The 22,161-nt window shown below is 43.9% G+C and overlaps 1 non-coding gene across 1 annotated transcript; it reads right to left on the reverse strand.

The window, feature by feature from the left end:
• Positions 1 to 20,362: 20,362 nt before the first annotated feature.
• Positions 20,363 to 20,435, reverse strand: TRNAR-UCU (transfer RNA arginine (anticodon UCU)). Its single transcript has one exon. It is a non-coding gene; the product is annotated as a tRNA-Arg (tRNA).
• Between the last annotated feature and the right edge of the window lie 1,726 nt (positions 20,436 to 22,161).

Genomic DNA, 22,161 nt, shown 5'->3' on the forward strand with positions numbered 1-22,161 from the left:
AGGCAAAGGAGAAAAGGAAATATATCCATTTGAATTCAGGGTTTCAAATAATAGCAAGGAGAGATAAGAAAGTCTTCTTCTGTGATCAATTGAAAGAAATTGAGGAAAACAATAGAATGGGAAAGACTAGAGATGTCCTCAAGAAAATCAGATATACCAAGGGAACATTTCATGCAAAGATGGGCTCAATAAAGGACAGAAACAGTATGGACCTAACAGAAGCAGAAGATATTAAGAAGAGGTGGCAAGAATACACAGAAGAACTGTACAAAAAAGATCTTCATGACCCAGAAAACCATGATGGTGTGATCATGCACCTAGAGACAGACATCCTGGAATGAAAAATCAAGTGGGGCGTAGGAAGCATCACAATGAACAAAGTTAGTGGAGGTGATGGAATTCCAGTTGAGCTATTTCATATCCTAAAAGATGATGCTGTGAAAGTGCTGCACTCAATATGCCAGCAGATTTGGAAGACTCAGCAGTGGCCACAGGACTGGAAAAGGTCTGTTTTCATTCCAATCCCAAAGAAAGGCAATGCCAAAGAATGCTCAAACAACTGCACAGTTGTATTCATCACACACGCTAGTAAAGTAATGCTCAAAATTCTCCAAGTCAGGCTTAAACAGTACATGAACCATGAACTTCCAGATTATCAAGCTGGATTTAGAAAAGGCAGAGAAACCAGAGATCAAATTGCCAGCATCTATTGGATCATTGAGAAAGCAAGAGTGTTCCAGGAAAATATCTATTTCTGCTTTATTGACTATGCCAAAGCCTTTGACTGTGTGGATCACAAGAAACTGTGGAAAATTCTGAAAGAGATGGGAATACCAGACCACCTGACCTGCCTCCTGAGAAATCTGTATGCAGGTCAGGAAGCAACAGTTAGAACTGGACATGGAACAACAGACTGGTTCCAAATTGGGAAAAGAGTACGTCAAAGCTGTATATTGTCACCCTGCTTATTTAACTTATATGCACAGTACATCATGAGAAATGCTGGACTGGATGAAGCACAAGCTGGAATCAAGATTGCTGGGAGAAATATCAATAACCTCAGATACGCAGATGACACCACTCTTATGGCAGAAAGCGAAGAGGAACTAAAGAGCCTCTTGATGAAAGTGAAAGAGGAGAGTGAAAGAGTTTGCTTAAAGCTCAACATTCAGAAAACTAAGATCATAGCATCCTGTCCCAATACTTCATTGCAAATAGATGGGGAAAGAATGGAAACAATGACCGACTTTATTTTTGGGGGGCTCCAAATCACTGTAGATGGTGACTGAAGCCATGAAATTAAAAGACGCTTACTCCTTGGAAGAAAAGCCATGACAAACCTAGACAGCATATTAAAAAGCAGAGACATTACTTTGCCAGCAAAGGTCCATCTAGTCAAAGCTATGGTTTTTCCTGTGGTCATGTATGGATGTGAGAGTTGGACTGTGAACAAAGCCGAGTGCCGAAGAATTGATGCATTTGAACTGTTGTGTTGGAGAAGACTCTTGAGAGTCCCTTGGACTGTAAGGAGATCCAACCAGTCCATCCCAAAGGGAATCAGTCCTGAATATTCATTGGAAGGACTGATGCTGAAGCTGAAACTGCAATACTTTGGCCACCTGATGCGAAGAGCTGACTCATTTGAAAAGACCCTGATGCTGGGAAAGATTGAAGGTGGGAGAATGGGACGACAGAGGATGAGATGGTTGGATGGCATCACCAACTCAAAGGACATGAGTTTGAGCAAGCTCTGGGAGTTGGTGAAGGACAGGGAAGCCTCGAGTTCTGCAGTCCATGGGGTTGCAAAGAGTCAGACATGACTGATGGAACTGATGTATAACTATATTTACATATTTCATTCATTTATTCATGCATTCCCTTGATTAGCATATACTGAGTCCCTTCTTTGTGCGAGAAAGTGTTTTAGGAACTGGAGTTTTAGTAATGGAGGAGACCCGGAAAGATCCCCTCCTTTCAGAAGCCTACATTCTATTGGAAGAAACAGATCATATGGAAGAATTTAAGTTAAATGTTTTGGGTGGTGACAAATACTAGGGGATAAAAAAGTTAAATCAGGGAGTGTTTGGGACTTTCAGATGCAAACTATTATATATAGAATAAATATTAAACAGCAAGGTCCCACTGTACAGCTCAGGGAATGATTTTCAATATCCTATAATAAACCATAATGGAAAAGAATGCTAAACAGAATATATACATATGTATAAAATCACTTTGCTTTATGGCACAAACTAACAAAACCTTGTAAATCAACTATATTTCAATAAAATAAATTTTTAAAAAGTCAAATCAGGAAAGAGGAGTATGAAATGAGGGGGTGGGAGGGTTTGAGGTGATGAGGGAAATTGTCACTGAGAAGGTAATTTTTAAGCTGAGATGGGATGGAAGTAAAGGGGTAGCCGTGATGACGTCTGGTGAAACAGCCTTCCAGGCAGGCGAGATGGCAAGTGCAAGGGCCCTGAGTGGGGACCAGGCCTCCCTGAGTGTCAAGGGCAGTGTGGCTGTCACGGCAGCAGTAAGGGAGGGGCTTGAGGGTTAGACCCCAGGTTACTTAGGGCATTTTGGTTTCTAGGGACCTTGGCTTCCCTCTGCATGAGATGGGGCCATTGGAACAGAGCAGGGATACTGTTCCTCTTCCTGAGCAGGACCCCTTGGGCAGCTTTGGGGGGACCACATTTAACTCAAGGAGACCACTTGGGAAGTCACTGCAGTATTCTAGGCAAGAATATTATGGTTTTTGTACATCCTGTTTTAAAATAACCTCACAGGTCATTTAAGTATCAGTTGAATACACCATCAACAGATTAAAATTTCAGGATGTTATATTTGAAAGAAAATTCATAGGTCATTGACTCAAACTATTTCATTTCATAGATCCCCAAGCTGAGCTGTATTGTTCATTCATTTATTCAACGATATTTGTTGAGTGCCTCCTATAGGTCATGTACTGTTAACTGACAGGTATGATGGCACCTGGGGCATAGCAGTGAACGAAACAGAAACAATCTATGCTTTTTTTAGAGCTCCCATTCTAGTTGAGGGAAGCAAACAATAAACAAAAACAAAAAAAAAAGAAAAAGAAAGGCGCGGGGGAAAGGGAATGCTATGGTTTGGATCAGGATGGTGGTTCTCGAAGAGTGAGAAGTAGTCCAGTTCTGCCTTCAGTTTTGAAGGTAGATCCAAGAGGATTCGCTGATGGACTGGAGAGAGAGTAAGGGAGAGATCAAGGTCGAGCCCCTGGGCGAGTCGAATCAAGCATTCACAGAGAAGGGAAGATGCCGAAGGAGCAGGTTTGGGATCAGGTGCTGGGTGTGGGGCAAATTCAGTTTCAGTTACCTGGAGATGTTGGGCGGGCCACAGGGCTTCTGAGTCTGCACTTCTGGGGAGAGGTGTGGCTAGAGATAGGAACCCGAGGTGGTCAGCGTGCAGGTGGTATTTTAGGTCTGTTGATGCCTCACCCTGACCCCCTTGACTGGGGGTCCCAGAGCCCCAGAGCCAATTCTCCAGCCACTGCTAATGGCCCACAGCAGCCCCTGCTTTTAGAGAGTTGTCCTCCACCGCTGGGACCACCTCCCCTGGTAGACATGAGAACCCACTCATCCCTGCGCCACTGGAGAACAGTCTCTGGTGAATGACTGACCGTCTGTGATGTAATTCCTGCTCCAGAGCTTTCTGCGGGATAAGGCTAGTGCTTGTGTCAAGCTGAGACCACAGACATCCTTCCTGCCTTCCCCTGACCTCTCTGTTCTCCTCACTCCCCGAGAGTTCCTTCCAAGAGTACCCTCTCAAGAAACCCACACCACCCCGCATCTCCCTCCCAGGCTCCTCTGCGGCACCCATCTAATGAGAGAGTTCCTTTTAGATTCTGATGCACGGAGGTGAGTGTGCAATGTGCCTTTGCGCACCATCCTTTGGGAAGTGTCTGGGCTTCTCAGGTTGTATATTATTTGATTGCATGATGAGTCAGGTGGGATTTGAGATGCCACCAGCCTCCCAGCACCCTGTCGTTAGCAATGCAGGGCTAGTCGTGGGTACAGGCGGGAGGGCGGGCTTGTCCTGGGGGGAGGCGAGTCATTATTTCTGCCTGGGTGCATTCTAATCATATTTCCCTCTGTCAAACCAAGTGGTACTTTCCATCTTCCTGCAGTCTCTGCTTTCCTTCTGCTCCGATCAGAAACAGATCAGAGTGATCAAGCCTGACAGTAGATCATTTAGAGATTTTCATCTTTATTAGTAGCTGCAAGCTGGCAGCAGCTTTTGTGTGTGTGTGTGAATACACGTGTGCCTTTTGCTTTTAAATAGTAGATGGCACTGCCTCTCGTTTTGAAATGTTGTCTATTTTTACGCTTTCATGTTCAGGATGTATTGAGGTCACAGAGAAGGACAAATCCACACAGAACAAAGTTCATAACAGTGAGTCTGCCCAGCATAGTGATTCAGGTGTCTGGCTAGTCTTTCATAGTTTTCCTTTATTAATTTATATTTTATTTATTTTTATTCAGCTTATTTAAACTAAGAAGGGGAAAAAAAAATCAGTCCACCCATTTCTTATTCCTTACCGCCTCTGGCAACCAATAATGTTCTCTGTACCTATGAACTTTCTTTTGTTCATATTTAAGATTCTATGTATGAGAGATCATACAGTATTTGTCTCTCTTTGTCTGACTTATTTCACTTAGCACAATGCCCTTGAGGTCCATCCATGCTGTTCCAAGTGGCAAGGTTTCATTCTTTTTTATAACTGAATAAGGTGGCTCAGATGGTGTAAAGAATCTGCCTGCAGTGAGGGAGACCCAGCTTTGATCCCTGGTTTGGGAAGATCCCCTGGAGAAGGGAATGACTACCCACTCCAGTATTGTTGCCTGGAGAATCCCGTGGGCAAAAGCGCCTGGTGGGCCACAGTTCAGGGGGTCGCAAAGACTCGGATACGCCTGATCGACTAAAGCAATACACAATTGTATGTACACACACACACACACACACACACACACACACAGCAGTTTCTCTATCCATTCATCCATTGATGGAAACTCAGATTATTTTTATATCTTGGCTGTTGTAAATAGTACAGCAATGAGTATGGGAGTGCGTCTAACTTTTCGACTTAGTGCTTTAAGTTTCTTTGGAAAAATACCCAGCAGTGGAATCGCTGGATCACATGGTAGTCCCATTTTTAGTTTTTTGAGGACTCACCATGCTGTTTTCCATAGTGAGGTGATATCTCTTTATGGTTTTGATTTGCCTTTCCCTGATGATTAATGATGTAGATCATCTTCTGATGTACCTCTTTGCCATCTGTATGTGTTCTCTGAAAAATGTCTGTTTAGATTTTCTTCTTGCTTAAAAATTGGTTTGCTTTTTTTTTTGCTATTGAGTTGAGTTGTATGGGATCATTATATATTTTAATAGATATATGATTTGCAAATATTTTCTTCCATTGAGTAAGTTGCCTGTTCGTTTTGTTGACGGTTTCCTTTGCTGGGCAGGAGCTTTTGAGTTTAATGTAGTTCCTTTTGTTTATTGTTGCTCTTATTGCTTTTGCTTTTGATGTCAAGTTAAAAAAATTACCGAGACCTTATTGCTTATGTTTTCTTCTAGGTTTTATGGTTTCCAGTCTTATGTCCAGGTTTTTAATTCATTTTTACTTAATTTTTGTGTGTAAGACAGTGGTCCAGTTTCACTCTTTTGAAGGTGGCTGTCCAGTTTTGCTCGCACCATTTGTTAAAGAGACTTTTAAATTGAAGTATTACAGACATACACGAAAGCAGATACACTGTGTAGATACTAATTATAACGCTGAACATATTTTTACATGTGTGAATGCCCAGGTACCCACTGCGTAGATCAAGATAGGAAGCACTTCCAACATCCTGGAATGTTTCTCTTGTACTTCTTCCCAGTCAATCCTTGCCCTTACCCAAAGTAGCCACTATTTTGATTTCTGTCACCAGAGATTCCTTTTTCTGTTTTTGAACTTCATATACATAAACCCATGCAATCCATAGCCTTTTATACCTGGCTTCTCTGACGCATTATTTTGTTGGTAAAATTCATGCATCCATGGTATGTTGCAGTTGTTTGCTCTGTTAAAATTTCCACGTAGTATTTCATTGTATGAATGTACCATTCCACCGTTATTAGACTGGTGCCAGTTTTGGCCACCTTAACATTTCCAAAACTATCTTAGTGTCTATAAACTGATTTAATACCCCTCTCCTGCACAGTAGACTAGATGGGAATTTACAGTCTTATCTTTATCTTTATTTTATGGATGAGGAAACTTCACAGGGAATCTCAAGGGCTCATCTAAGGGTACAGAGCCCTGTAGGGACAGACCCAGGACCTAAATCAAGGTCTCTTGACTGCCGGTCCAGTGATCTTTTTCCAGATCCCTGCTAGCAATGCCTCTGAAATTCTTGGCATCCAGAGAGCTAAGTGAAGGGACCTCTTAGCTCCTGGGGGTGATGATAACAACCACCTTTCTGCTTGCTGAGATCCTGCTGAGGCTCCTCATTTAGCTGGATCCCCTTTCCTGTTTGAATGAGTGCCATTTTCCCAAAAGCCCTCCAGCCTAGAGAGATGCACTTGACACTCAGGTAGCAACAACAATTAAGTCTCTGTCAAAAGGAAGCTGCTGAAACCTCCACTTGACAGTGTGTGGCAACCAAGCAGCGGTAAAGCTTACGGCTGTTAGGCTCAGGCAGAGAGCAAGAACACGCAGGGTGGGTGTCACCCATCAGAGCACATGGACGTGGATGCTCTCAGGGACGTGGTCCTGGCTCCAGGGGGCTGGGCAGCTGTGACAGGACGCCTTCCACCTTCCTGCCGGCTCTCTGGAACTGGCACTGGTCGGGGTGGGAGATGTGCTAATATTTAGGGAGAAAGAAGAAACAAGGGTCTCAGAGCAGACGGTGCTCTGAGCTCGTTTCTGATGACTTCTGAGCTGAGTGCCCTGAGAAGGAGTCATTTTTATTCTATCACTCTGCCCCATGTCTCACAGTCATTACTGAACCCGTGCAGGATTCCTGCAGGATTCAGGAGCGCCCCGAGATAGCGGGCTGCTGGCTGTTGTTGCTGCTTCTGCTTTTCCCTTTTCCTCATTGTTCCTCAATTCTTTACCCATCTCTGGGGCTTTCCTGCCTATTTTTCCTTTCTCTTATTATTCTTTTAAAAAGCAAGGCAGCGTCTCTAGGCTGGAGTAGTGAGGATTTACAACATTTCTGGTACCAGCGAGGCCTCCCATCTTTACCATCTTTGTGTCTCCATGCATGTTAGGTCTCCTCACTCCATTTCCAGACAGACAGATGGGAGCTTGGAATTTAAGTCAGGGTGGGGGGGTGCGGTGAGTTCACCCTGGTTTTCCTGGGACATTTTGGTTTTGGCCCTTGCTGTCCTGCATAAGGACATCCTTAAGGATCCCGGGAATCCTTCTGTTGTCATTCAGTTGCTCAGTTGTGTCCAACTCTTTGCAACCCCAGGGACTGTAGCATGCCAGGCCTCCCTGTCCCTCACTATCTCCTGGAGTTTTCCCAAGTTCATGTCCATTGACTCCGCGATGCTATCTAACCATCTTATCCTCTGTTGCCCCTCTTCTCCTTTTGCCTCAGTCTTTCCTAGCATCAGGGTCTTTTCCAATGAGTCGACTCTTCGCATCAGGTGGCCAAAGCATTGGAGCTTCAGCATCAGTTCTTCCAATGAGTATTCGGGCTGGATTTCCTTTTGCTTGCAGACAGTCAGGGACAGTTGGTTACTGGAAGGATGAATGAGTACCTCAGGTCACAAGCCTGGGAGTTTCAGGGCTGAGTTTGAATGGAAGGAAGCCTCTCTGTTTTCCATAGTGCTGTCCTCTCACCTTTCCAACAATGACTTTCCCTAACGATCAGTTCAAACAATGTAGAAGATGCTTTGAGGGACAAGCATGCTGGAGCTTAGCAGAGGCTGAAGATGATAGGCACAGCCTTGAAGTTTGCTTCATTCTTAGGCAGTCTCAGATGTGCGCTCCCGACTCTCAGCCTGCCTGCATGATGGCCCAGACTCAGGCTAGGGAGAGGAAAAAAAGCCTATTTATTTAGGTCTTGCTGATGAAAAGCGAGTGATGGAAGTGTGTCCAACCTCTGCTCCTACTGATTTCCTGATCTTGACTCAGTTTGGGAATTCCCAAGGTTTGATAAAGCTTGATGGCTAGTGACCCTACCTGAGCGGTTGTGAAGTGGCAGAGGGAACCTTTTGGAATATGACCTGTAAGTTGTTAGATTCCTAATTTTTAGCCACCTTTTTGTGGCTGTTATCTGGGTTCAATGGGCATCCAGGCCTTTTTTTTTGGCACAAATTTGCTGTGCCCAGCAGAGCTCCACCCCTGTCAGGGGCTCAGCCCTCATCCAGTGAGTTCCAAACCCTCTGGTTCACCAGGGAAAATCAGCGTCTACATGGTCCTCCAAAGGCTAGCATGTCTTCATGGAGAACTTTCTTTCCTTTGAACCAGCTTGTTCATATCCCATAATCAAGCAGATTTTACCCATGGAGAACTTCCTTTCCTTTGAGCAAGCTTGTTTATATGCCTGAATCAAGCAGAATTTTACCCATGACTTAGAACTTTCTCTATTAGGTTTTACTGTACTATTGGTACAAAGTCATGTGATTCATTTTCTGTTTTACGCCAAAGCCCGCTTCTCACCTGATCCCTGTACATTAGTTGATCCACTAGGGATTTTCTGCAACAGGGAATCCACTACTACCACCACCCCCACCCCGCCCCGCCCCTACACATGAAGGCTGACAGCTGCTTTTCTTTTCTGCCCTTGACCAAGCTTCAGTTCAGTTCAGTCGCTCAGTTGTGTCCGACTCTTTGTGACCCCATGAATCACAGCACACCAGGCCTCCCTGTCCATCAGCAACTCCTGGAGTTCACTCAGACTCCCATCCATCGAATCATGAGATGCCATCCAGCCATCTCATCCTCTGTCGTCCCCTTCTCCTCCTGCCCCCAATCCCTCCCAGCATCAGAGTCTTTTCCAGTGAGTCAACTCTTCGCACGAGGTGGCCAAAGTACTGGAGTTTCAGCTTTAGCATCATTCCCTCCAAAGAAATCCCAGGGCTGATCTCCTTCAGAATGGACTGGTTGGGTCTCCTTGCAGTCCAAGGGACTCTCAAGAGTCTTCTCCAACACCACAGTTCAAAAGCATCAATTCTTCCTCGCACAGCCTTCTTCACAGTCCAACTCTCACATCCATACATGACCACAGGAAAAACCATAGCCTTGACTAGACGGACCTTTGTTGGCAAAGTAATGTCTCTGCTTTTGAATATGCTATCTAGGTTGGTCATCAGTTTTCTTCCAAGGAGTAAGCGTCTTTTAATTTCATGGCTGCAGTCACCATCTGCAGTGATTTTGGAGCCCCCAAAAGTAAAGTCTGACACTGTTTCCACTGTTTCCCCTTTGATTTCCCATGAAGTGATGGGACCAGATGCCATGATCTTCGTTTTTCGAATGTTGAGCTTTAAGCCAACTTTTTCACTCTCCTCTTTCACTTTCATCAAGAGGCTTTTTAGTTCCTCTTCACTTTCTGCCATAAGGGTGGTGTCATCTGCATATCTGAGGTTATTGATATTTCTTCTGGCAATCTTGATTCCAGCTTGTGCTTCTTCCAGCCCAGAGTTTCTCATGATGTACTCTGCATATAAGTTAAATAAGCAGGGTGACAATATACAGCCTTGATGTACTCCTTTTCCTTATTTGGAACCAGTCCTTTGTTCCATGTCCAGTTCTTTTTTTTTTTTAATTAATTTTTTTTAATTTAATTTTAAAATCTTTAATTCTTACATGTGTTCCCAAACATGAACCCCCCTCCCACCTCCCTCCCCATAACATCTCTGTGGGTCATCCCCATGCACCAGCCCCAAGCATGCTGTATCCTGCGTCAGACATAGACTGGCAATTCAATTCTTACATGATAGTATACATGATAGAATGCCATTCTCCCAAATCATCCCACCCTCTCCCTCTCCCTCTGAGTCCAAAAGTCCGTTATACACAGCTGTGTCTTTTTTCCTGTCTTGCATACAGGGTCGTCATTGCTATCTTTCTAAATTCCATATATATGTGTTAGTATACTGTATTGGTGTTTTTCTTTCTGGCTTACTTCACTCTGTATAGTCGGCTCCAGTTTCACCCATCTCATCAGAACTGATTCAAATGAATTCTTTTTAACGGCTGAGTAATACTCCATTGTGTACATGTACCAAAGCTTTCTTATCCATTCATCTGCTGATGGACATCTAGGTTGTTTCCATGTCCTGGCTATTATAAACAGTGCTGCGATGAACATTGGGGTACATGTGTCTCTTTCAATTCTGGTTTCCTCGGTGTGTATGCCCAGCAGTGGGATTGCTGGGTCATAAGGTAGTTCTATTTGCAATTTTTTAAGGAATCTCCACACTGTTCTCCATAGTGGCTGTACTAGTTTGCATTCCCACCAACAGTGTAGGAGGGTTCCCTTTTCTCCACACCCTCTCCAGCATTTATTGCTTGCAGATTTTTGGATCGCAGCCATTCTGACTGGTGTGAAGTGGTACCTCATTGTGGTTTTGATTTGCATTTCTCTGATAATGAGTGATGTTGAGCATCTTTTCATGTGTTTGTTAGCCATCCGTATGTCTTCTTTGGAGAAATGTCTATTTAGTTCTTTGGCCCATTTTTTGATTGGGTCGTTTATTTTTCTGGAATTGAGCTGCATAAGTTGCTTGTATATTTTTGAGATTAGTTGTTTGTCAGTTGCTTCATTTGCTATTATTTTCTCCCATTCAGAAGGCTGTCTTTTCACCTTGCGTATATTTTCCTTTGTTGTGCAGAAGCTTTTAATTTTAATTAGATCCCATTTGTTTATTTTTGCTTTTATTTCCAGAATTCTGGGAGGTGGATCATAGAGGATCCTGCTGTGATTTATGTCTGAGAGTGTTTTGCCTATGTTCTCCTCTAGGAGTTTTATAGTTTCTGGTCTTACGTTTAGATCTTTAATCCATTTTGAGTTTATTTTTGTGTGCGGTGTTAGAAAGTGATCTAGTTTCATTCTTTTACAAGTGGTTGACCAGTTTTCCCAGCACCACTTGTTAAAGAGATTGTCTTTACTCCATTGTATATTCTTGCCTCCTTTGTCAAAGATAAGGTGTCCATATGTGTGTGGATTTATCTCTGGGCTTTCTATTTTGTTCCATTGATCTATATGTCTGTCTTTGTGCCAGTACCATACTGTTTTGATGACTGTGGCTTTGTAGTAGAGCCTGAAGTCAGGCAAGTTGATTCCTCCAGTTCCATTCTTCTTTCTCAAGATTGCTTTGGCAATTAGAGGTTTTTTGTATTTCCATACAAATCTTGAAATTATTTGTTCTAGTTCTGTGAAAAATATGGCTGGTAGCTTGATAGGGATTGCATTGAATTTGTAAATTGCTTTGGGTAGTATACTCATTTTCACTATATTGATTCTTCCGACCCATGAACATGGTATATTTCTCCATCTATTAGTGTCCTCTTTGATTTCTTTCATCAGTGTTTTATAGTTTTCTATATATAGGTCTTTAGTTTCTTTGGGTAGATATATTCCTAAGTATTTTATTCTTTTCGTTGCAATGGTGAATGGAATTGTTTCCTTAATTTCTTTTTCTACTTTCTCATTATTAGTGTATAGGAATGCAAGGGATTTCTGTGTGTTGATTTTATATCCTGCAACTTTGCTATATTCATTGATGAGCTCTAGTAACTTTCTGTTGGAGTCTTTAGGGTTTTCCATGTAGAGGATCATGTCATCTGCAAACAGTGAGAGTTTTACTTCTTCTTTTCCAATTTGGATTCCTTTTATTTCTTTTTCTGCTCTGATTGCTGTGGCCAAAACTTCCAGAACTATGTTGAATATTAGCGGTGAAAGTGGACACCCTTGTCTTGTTCCTGACTTATGGGGAAATGCTTTCAATTTTTCACCATTGAGGATAATGTTTGCTGTGGGTTTGTCATATATAGCTTTTATTATGTTGAGGTATGTTCCTTCTATTCCTGCTTTCTGGAGAGTTTTTATCATAAATGGATGTTGAATTTTGTCAAAGGCCTTCTCTGCATCTATTGAGATAATCATATGGTTTTTATTTTTCAATTTGTTAATGTGGTGAATTACATTGATTGATTTGTGGATATTGAAGAATCCTTGCATCCCTGGGATAAAGCCCACTTGGTCATGGTATATGATCTTTTTAATGTGTTGTTGGATTCTGATTGCTAGAATTTTGTTGAGGATTTTTGCATCTATGTTCATCAGTGATATTGGCCTGTAGTTTTCTTTTTTTGTGACATCTTTGTCAGGTTTTGGTATTAGGGTGATGGTGGCCTCATAGAATGAGTTTGGAAGTTTACCTTCCTCTGCAATTTTCTGGAAGAGTTTGAGTAGGATAGGTGTTAGCTCTTCTCTAAATTTTTGGTAGAATTCAGCTGTGAAGCTGTCTGGACCTGGGCTTTTGTTTGCTGGAAGATTTCTGATTACAGTTTCAATTTCTGTGCTTGTGATGGGTCTGTTAAGATTTTCTATTTCTTCCTGGTTCAGTTTTGGAAAATTGTACTTTTCTAAAAATTTGTCCATTTCTTCCACATTGTCCATTTTATTGGCGTACAACTGCTGATAGTAGTCTCTTATGATCCTTTGTATTTCTGTGTTGTCTGTTGTGATCTCTCCATTTTCATTTCTAATTTTATTGATTTGATTTTTCTCTCTTTGCTTCTTGATGAGTCTGGCTAGTGGTTTGTCAATTTTATTTATCCTTTCAAAGAACCAGCTTTTGGCCTTGTTGATTTTTGCTATGGTCTCTTTTGTTTCTTTAGCATTTATTTCTGCCCTAATTTTTAAGATTTCTTTCCTTCTACTAACTCTGGGGTTCTCTAATTCTTCCTTTTCTAGTTGCTTTAGTTGTAGAGTTAGGTTATTTATTTGACTTTTTTCTTGTTTCTTGAGGTATGCCTGTATTGCTATGAACTTTCCTCTTAGCACTGCTTTTAGAGTGTCCCACAGGTTTTGGGTTGTTGTGTTTTCATTTTCATTAGTTTCTATGCATATTTTGATTTCTTTTTTGATTTCTTCTGTGATTTGTTGGTTATTCAGAAGTGTGTTGTTCAACCTCCATATGTTGGAATTTTTAGTAGTTTTTCTCCTGTAATTGAGATCTAATCTTAATTCCATGTCCAGTTCTAACTGTTGCTTCCTGACCTGCATAGAGGTTTCTCAAGAGTCAGGTCAGGTGGTCTGGTATTCCCATCTCTTTCAGAATTTTCCAGTTTATTGTGATCCACACAGTCAAAGGCTATGGCATAGTGAGTAAAGCAGAAATAGATGTTTTTCTGGAACTCTGTTGCTTTTCCCATGATCCAGCAGATGTTGGCAATTTGATCTCTGGTTCTTCTGCCTTTTCTAAAACCAGCTTGAACATCTGGAAGTTTACGGTTCATGTATTGCTGAAGCCTGGCTTGGAGAATTTTGAGCATTACTTTACTAGCGTGTGAGATGAGTGCAATTGTGCAGTAGTTTGAGCATTCTTTGGCATTGCCTTTCTTTGGGATTGGAATGAAAACTGACTTTTCCAGTCCTGTGGGCACTACTGAGTTTTCCAAACTAGCTGGCATATTGAGTGCAGCACTTTCACAGCATCATCTTTCAGGATTTGAAAGAGCTGAAGTCATTCAAATAGAATTTAAGGGCACACCCTCTAGACACATTTAGGTATAGAGTGTAACACGGGATTCATAGACAAGCCAGCCAAGGGTTATATCATCTTTATTTTGAAATTATTGGTTTATGGAGGTGACTGCATTGTCCACAGAGGGGAAAGTTGTGTGGGGAATGGGAAGAGGCTGGGAAGGGATCAGTAGATAGTCTTCTGGGTTACAGGCACATACTGATATCATGTTCAATCTTCATAACAAAACCTGTGAAATTCTAGGCTTACATGAATGGGTAGGTGACTGTCCCATGTCCCACAGAATTATGAAATGGCAGAGCCAGTAATCTTAACCAAGTCTGACTCCAAAGCCGACTTTTCCTAAAATGCTGTAGGAAGAGGAATGAGGGATTTAGAAAAAATTCATTGAGGAATCCTACCACTGGAGGACATTAGGAGATATGTCTATATACTGAAATATATCCCTATGTTGTTCTTCTTTTTTCCTTAAATTTATTTTTTAATTAAGGGAAAATTGCTTTACTCTGTTGGGTTGGTTTCCGCCATACAACGATGCGAATCAGCCATAATTCTACAGATAGCCCCTCCCTTTTGAACTTCCTCTCCCCGCTCCACCACCATCCCACCCCTCTAGGTCAGCACAGAGCACCAGGCTGGGTTCCCTGTGTTATACAGCAACTTCCAGCAGCTGTCTATTCCACATGACGGGGTGTGTACGTCAGTGCTGCTTGCTGCATCTGTCCCGTCCTCTTCTTTCCCTGCTGTACCCACAAGTCTGTTCTCTACAGATAAATGGATAAAGAGGTGGTACGTACACACTGTGGAATATTACTCAGCTGTAAAATGAACAAATCTGAGTCAGTGGCAGTGAGTGGATGAACCTATAGCCTGTTTTATAGAGTAAAGTAAGACAGAAAGAGAAAAAACAAGTATCGTATATTAACTAACACCTATGTATGGAATCTAGAAAAATGGTACTGATGAACCTACTTGCAGGGAAGGAATGGAGATGCAGATGTAGAAAATGGACTTGATTTTCTGTCTTTTGGAGTAGAGAGTACTTCTTGAAGTACTTCTTAATATTTATTTTTAAAAACAAAAGGCTTTTAACAAAATGTGCAAATATCGACTAGACCATGAGCTGGCTTACACAAGCAAATCTTTCTTATTTATTTTTATTGAGATACAGTTGATTTACATTACTAACTCCTATTTTACAGCAAAATGATTGGTTGTACACATACATGCATTCTTTTCCAATATGGTTTATCAGAGGATTTTTTTTTTGGTGGTGGTGTTGTAGTCGCTAAGTCATGTCCAACTCTTGTGACCCCATGGACTGTAGCCTGCCAGGCTCCTTTGTCCATGGGATTTTCCAGGCAAGCATACCAGAGTGGATTGCCATTTCCTTCTCCAGGGGATCTTCCCAACCCAGGAATCGAACCCGGGTCTCCTGAATTGCAGGCAGGTTTTTTATCGACTGAGCTATGAGGGAAGCAATGGAAGATAATCACTTTACAATATCGTGTTAGTTTCTGCTGTACAACAAATAATTTAAACACAGGGTGGGAAGGATGGTTAATGTTTCAAACCCAGGGCTAGTCAAATTTATTCTTCTGGGCAAAAAACAATATAGAACCATTTAAAAATATATTTATTTATTTTATTTTATTTATCTGGCTGTGCCAGGTCTTAGCTGTGGTATGTGGGATCTTTAATTGTGGCATGTGAACTTTTAGCTGTGGCATGTGGGATTGAGTTCCCTGACCAGGGATTGAACCTGGGCCCCCTACTTTGCGAGTGCAAAGTCTTAGCCACTGGACTACTAAGGAAGTACCTAGTATCACTGATATGAGTGTGAATTCTGATGGCATCTGACAAGTTGAGTGGTCTAAGGCCAGTTCCTAAGCCTCTCCGAGGCTGTTTCATCATCTATAAAATGCAACTCATAGCCCCTACTTTGCAGACTTGGCAACTTTTCAGTTGCAGAAAGTTGTGAGCAGATGCTAACTTCTTCCTTTCCCAGAATCCCTTGCTTCTCAGAAGCCAGTCTTCTGGTGCTGGTCAATGTGAAGAGCTGTTTCATGGAGCACCAGTCAGGGAAGGAGATGAGCTGGCTGTGTTCCCTGAAGAGTTTCCTATGAGGAATGATTTCTGTACTCAGCTCATCCACACCCAGCCTTCTCTTCACTTTCCCTTTTCCTGGCCATCTTTTGGGTCCCTTATGCCCCCTCCATAGACGCTCAGCAAAGACAGAAATCAATAAATCAATGCTGCTGTGTTTTAGCCAAAGGGACATTTCAGTGGGCAGGGATTTGATCTGTTTGCTTGCGTATTTTGGACTGAGTGTGTGTGTGTGTGTGTGTGTGTGTGTGTGTGTGTGTGTGTGTGCGCGCGCGCGCTAAGTCACTGTAGTCATGTCTGACTCTTTGTGACCCTATGGACTATGGCCTGATAGGCTCTTTATCCGTGGGATTTTCCGGGCAAGAACACTGGAATGGGTTGCCATGCCCTCCTCCAGGGGATCTTCTTGACCCAGGGGTTGGATCCAAGTCTCTATGTCTCCTGCACTTACAGGTGGGTTCTTTACCACTAGCACCACCTTGGCTGTGTGGGATTTCTTTTTGGACTCTCATCTTCACCTCCATCTCTAGCTGTGTGAAGTTCCGTGACTTCTGCTGATGCTCTCGTCCCAATGAAACAGGGGCTGGAACTCGCACCTCTGGCGGGATCACCCACTCTGATGGGGGGAGGAGTTAGCACCCCAGCCATGCACACGTGTCCCCACGCAGGGCGAGGGGAGTGGCTGGCGTCTCTGGGTGTCTGGTCCACGCCTTCCTGGCACTCAGTCCTCAGCATAGGGCCTCCCGTGAGCTGGTGGAGCTCAGTGCAGGCTTGGACTCAGGCTGAGCAAGAGTAGTAGTGGTGGGGATTCTGTGGTGTACCCCCTCCTGCCTAGCCTGGGGCTCCCCACCCTCTGCTCTCCATCTCAACTATTTGGTGATTTCTGAGCAGTCATTCTTCACCCTGCGTGTGTTTCCTCCACTTTCTTTTTCTTTAGTATTTGTTCATTTATCTGGCTGTGCTGGGTCTTAGGCACAGCATGCATGATCTTTAGTTGCAGCATGTGGAATCTTTTAGTTGCAGCCTGTGAACTCTTGGTTGTGGCATGTGGGATCTAGTTCCCTGACCAGGAATCCAACCTGGGCCCCCTGCACTAGGGGCTCAGAGTCCCTACCTTCTTGCCAGACTCTGACTCATTCTTCACCACTCACCTGTCATATGCCAAGTCCCTTCACTAGAGTCTGACTCTTTGCGACCACATGCACTGTAGCCCACCAGGCTCCTCTTTCCATGGGGTTCTCCAGGCAAGAATACTGGAGTGGGTTACCATTTCCTTCTCCAGGGGACCTTCCTGACCCAGGGATCAAACCTGCGTCTCGCTCCTGCATTGGCAGGTGGGTTCTTTACTGCTAGTGCCACCTGGTGCTAGCATCTTGGGGATGCCTTTGCCACTTCCTTCCTGGCATCCTGCTTGGGGGAGGCAGCTGGCTTGCTCTGAGACTCCTTGGTGTCGAATCCTACCTTTTTTTGGTGTTCATCGCGTGCATTATGGGAGTCTGCTGAGCCCTTAAATGTGGCAGGGTCCAGCCCCGGTGGATCCAGGGTAAGTCGAAGGGGAGATGGAATCAGTGTCCTAGGAAAAAAGCTATTTAATTAGAAGTATAAAGAGAGATTAGAAAAGAATAGTGTAGTAGGAAAATTAGTGGAGAAAAAGAGGCTGAATAACTTGGTTTATGTGGAATAGCATCCACGCTCCAGATGGGAATTCAACCAGAAGGGGAAAGAAAGAACGACATGGGGGAATCAGTCTTTCCAGAAACTGATCCATTTTCTTTATTTTTCAGGTTTTCTTATATACTTTTTGTTATACATAGGGATGAATACAGAGTCACGTGGGGGTCAGCAGACCTGACCCTTTTCAAAATCAGGTGCTTCATATAAATGTATACAAAGGTCTTATGGGTTTTACATCATCTTCTGGCCATGAGGCCTGCTGACATTTTATGGCCCTTTCTGATAACGGTCAGTCAACCAGAAAACTTATTTTTTCCAGGGGTGATTTTTTCTTAAACCAAGCACCACCCTCCAAATAAAGTTGCATTCCTATAGGGTGAGGGTGTAGTGGGTTACAATCAAGAAAGGAATTTACTTAGCCTAAGGTTTAACATGATTAATCTTAAAGGTTAATACTTATTTCTCCTATATGCTAGTTATATTCATTATAAGGGCAGGGAATATGGAGATTTAGCAGCAAATATTGGCTCAACAAATGAAAACCCTTCACCAATATAATTTCTAATCAATCTACTATACTATACTAATAATTTTCTAACTTCTCAAAAGAGTCTGTATATAGAAAGTTTAAAGCATCTCATGCCTCTCACGGTTGGGAGGCTGAAAACAATCACATGTGGCCGGACGAACCCGCTCAGGCAGGCTAGAGAACCTTCAGAGGAGTTTGTAAGTTGAAATACTCTTGTCACGCCCAGGAATTTTTATTAACTGGAGCTGCAAGTTTACTCCTTCTCCGAGAGAGGTGGTGGGGGGTCAGCCCCCCGTAAAGTCAGAGGTATAGGTGAGAGCATAAAACAGTAAAGTAGGCACTCTGGTTTAGAGGGTAGATGCTCAGGAACAGGGGGTTTCCTGAGGCTCAATCCCGCCTTTGCGTATGCCTAAGCCTCCTTCCTCATGACCTTTGCCATGGGCGGAGTTCCTCATGCTGGCTCCTGGCCTAAAGGAAAGGGTTTCACCTCATCGATAGGAGCCCTCTCTTCTCTGCATTTCTGGCCCTTGCTCATCTCCCCACTGGGATTTTCCCCATCTCTAGGTGGGCTGGTGCAGTTACCTTATGCCGACTGTCCAAACCAACCACCTGAGTGTCCATCCAGAGTCAGACCTGACTGTGCTGCTCCTCTCAGAGGCTCTCGGGGGCCCCCTCCTACCCACAGGAGGCTGCATCAGCCTGTGTAAGGCAGGGTGACCCTAAGACAGAGAACTGAGTGCCAGTAGTTTATTTGGGGGATGACGAGAACACAGGAGGAGAGGTGGGGACCTGAGATGGGGAAGGGGAAAATGTGCCTGTGAGCAGATCACCTGTGGGGCACCTGAGAGACTGTAGCATGTGCCACAGAATTGTTACTAAAAAGGCTCTAAACCCAGGTTTTCTCCCCAAACCCCCGTTGGTCATTGGCTGAGTATATTCCCAGGGGTGGTAATTACCTGCCCTGCAGAGTGCCCAGTGGGCTCCACTGGCCTTGTGGGCAGAGAGTGCAGGTATGTGTGGGGAGAAACTCTATGTGGAACAGCAGGTGCTGAGGGTCGTGGCAGGGTTGCTAACAGGATTCCCCACAGCCTGGCTCCTAAGACGTCATATGACGCGACCATTTTCAGACTTCCTCGCTCCTCTACCTGCACCAATGCCTGGGCAGCTATAGGTTCCTGCAGAGCTCAGCTGGTTATTTTTTGCCTTCATGCTGTTGCTCATGACGTACCTTCTGCTTTGGATGCCTTCTCTCACGTCTTCATCTGGGTAACATCTCCATTTTTTCCAGATTCATCATCACCTCCTCCAGAAGTACTTCTGTTTTTTTAAAAAATGTGCTTTCAACTATGGTTTATTATAGGCCATTGAATATAGTTCCCTGAGCTATATAGTAGGACCTTGTTGTTCATCCATTCTATATATAATCGTTTGCTAATCCCAAACTCCCAATCCATCCCTACCCCACCCCCTCACCCACTTAGCAACCTCAAGTCTGTTTTCTTTGAGTCTGTTTCTGTTTGGTGGATGAGCTCATTTATATCATGTTTTAGACTCCACATATAAGTGGGACCACGGGATAGTTGTCTTTCTCTACCTACTTCACTTGGTATGATAGTCTGCAGGTACATCCACTTTGCTGCACATGGCATTATTGCATTCATTTTTATGGCTGAGTAGTATTCCACTGTTTATATACCACATCTTTATGCCTTCATCTGCTGATGGACATTCAGGTTGTTTTTGTGTCTTGGACATTTTGAACAGTGCTGCAGTGAACACTGGGGTGCAGGGATCTTTTTGAATTATGCTTTTCTCTGGATATGTGAACCCGAGTGGGATTGCTGGATCATATGGTAACTCTGTGTTCAGTCATTTAAGGAAAGTCCATACTGTCTTCCATAGTGACTGCATCAGTTTTCATTCCAACCAACAGCCTAGGAGGAGGATTCCCTTTTCCAGGAAGCCCTTCTTGATGAACTGCTCCCCCAGCCTGATTTAGATTCCCTTTTGTAGCAGCTTGCATGCATCTGCCTCCCTTACCAGACCTTGGGAGCTATAGCACATGCCTCCATCTGATTCCCCTTCGAGCCTCTTGTAATGAGTGACTGTGTGGCCCAGTGCATAGTAGGCCCTTACTAAATAATGTGTCGAAATGAACTCTTCATCTGTGGCTCATTGTTTAGCACACAGTTGAGACTCTATACTTGTGTCCTGAGCTGAATTAATCTTTGCCACACTTCCACTTTTCTTTCTTTCTTTTATTTATTTTTTTTTGGCCACACCATGTGACTAGTGGGATCTTAGTTCCCTGAACAGGGATTGAACCCATGCCCTCTGCAGTAGAAATACAGAGTCCTAACCACTGGACCACTAGGAAGCTCCCTTGCCCCTCCCATGCACCCCCCTCCACCGCCAACACTTCCTCTTTTCAGAAGCAGAAAGGGAATAAGCATGAGTTCTTCCCCTACTCTAGGGTGCTTTTCTATTCAGAGAGATTAAGCTGAAATTGGTGACCAAGGAGAGGCCCAGAAGCCTTAGGAGACAGAAAGTGTCAGGGAAATACACACACACACACACACACACACACTCATGTGTGTATGTGCAGAGAAATGTAGACAGATTCCTCCCATCCCCCTACACACAGAGAACTCAACAGACAGATCGAGAGGGACTGGGCCCATGTTGTTGTTCAACTTCTAAGTCATGTCTGATTCTTTGTGACTGCAGCACGCCAGGTTTCTCAGTCTTCACTATCTCCTGGAGTTTGCTCAAACTCATGTCCATGAGTCGGTGATACCATCCAACGATCTCATCCTCTGTTGGCCCCTTCTCCTCTTGCCCTCAATTTCTCTTAGCCTCAGGGTCTTTTACGGTAAGTTGGCCCATGAGAAAGGGAAAAATGGACTGACAGACAGGAATGAATGGAAAGAAGGATGAAGGAGAGATAGAAAAAGAGAATAGAAGGTGGAGGAGGGAAGGAGAAAATTAGGGCCAATAGTGTGCTAATTGGGAAAGTAGTGAGTAAAAGCCCCACAAGGGAGGTTTCCCACCGCTCAGGGAAGCAGAGATGGAGGCTGGGGCCATAGTTGTGAGTTCTTCATCCCCATGGCTGATCTAGGGGTGCAGGTAGATGCAGGGGGTGAGACACGCCAGGGGCCCTCCAGAGCCACATGCCCTTGGTGCCAAGGGCATGGTGGCACCTCCTTCAGTGGCGGGTGGTGTGTGCTGTGCCCGGGGCCGTCTCTGCACCTTCTTTCAGAGGCTCAGATCCACAAGGAACAAGCAGAGGGAGGCGCTGGCTGCCACGTGTCTGCCCTTGGCCTCGTGCTGTTGGATTTGCGGTGTCTCATGAAAGAATAATCACCTGCATCAATTTTTAAAGCTGCCTAATGCTTTGCTCAGCCCAGCTGTCTAGAAGTTTGCAAAGCAGGCAGGCAGCAAAGCTCCCTGCGAGAAAGCCAAGAGACACGACTGAGTGTCAGGTCCGTGGATGTTGTTGCCATGACCCTGGGTGGTTCCTGGCTGTTCCTGTCATGGAGCTGGGGAAGGCAGAGAAGTGGTCCCACCCATTGTCTGGGTGAGAGGGCAGGAGCTGAGAGACCAGAACCTCATGAGGACTGAAGGTCCCATATCCTAGCAACCAGTCCCATTTCTGGCCATTCAGGAAGCTCACTTAGTTATCGCCTTAAGAATTTTATGTCAAGATGACAAGTCTTTATAATAAAGTTTCTCTGTTAGAATACTGGAGTGGTCTCTGTCTCCTGATGGGAACCTGGCGCATGCTCACATGGAATTCTTGGGAAGTGATGTCAAATCAGAGTGTCTATTACTTGTGGAGAAAATCCACAATGTTCCACTAAGGAGTATTACCTTGTTTTATTACTGCTATTTTGATCACTAAGGCTATAGCAGCAGCTGCTGCTCGGGTGATCACAATTCCTCACATACCAACAGCATCTCATGGTTCACAAACCCTGCCGGCCCCCTTTCCTCTCTTGTTTTCCACGATAGTTCTGTGTGCTAAGAAATGTTGTCTGCAGCGACTTCCTGGAAGGACAGTGACTTGCCCACAGTCATAGCTAGTCACAGATGACTGGGTTCCA

This window comes from Capricornis sumatraensis, chromosome 10 (assembly GCF_032405125.1).
Source record: "Capricornis sumatraensis isolate serow.1 chromosome 10, serow.2, whole genome shotgun sequence".
Lineage (NCBI taxonomy): Eukaryota > Metazoa > Chordata > Mammalia > Artiodactyla > Bovidae > Capricornis > Capricornis sumatraensis.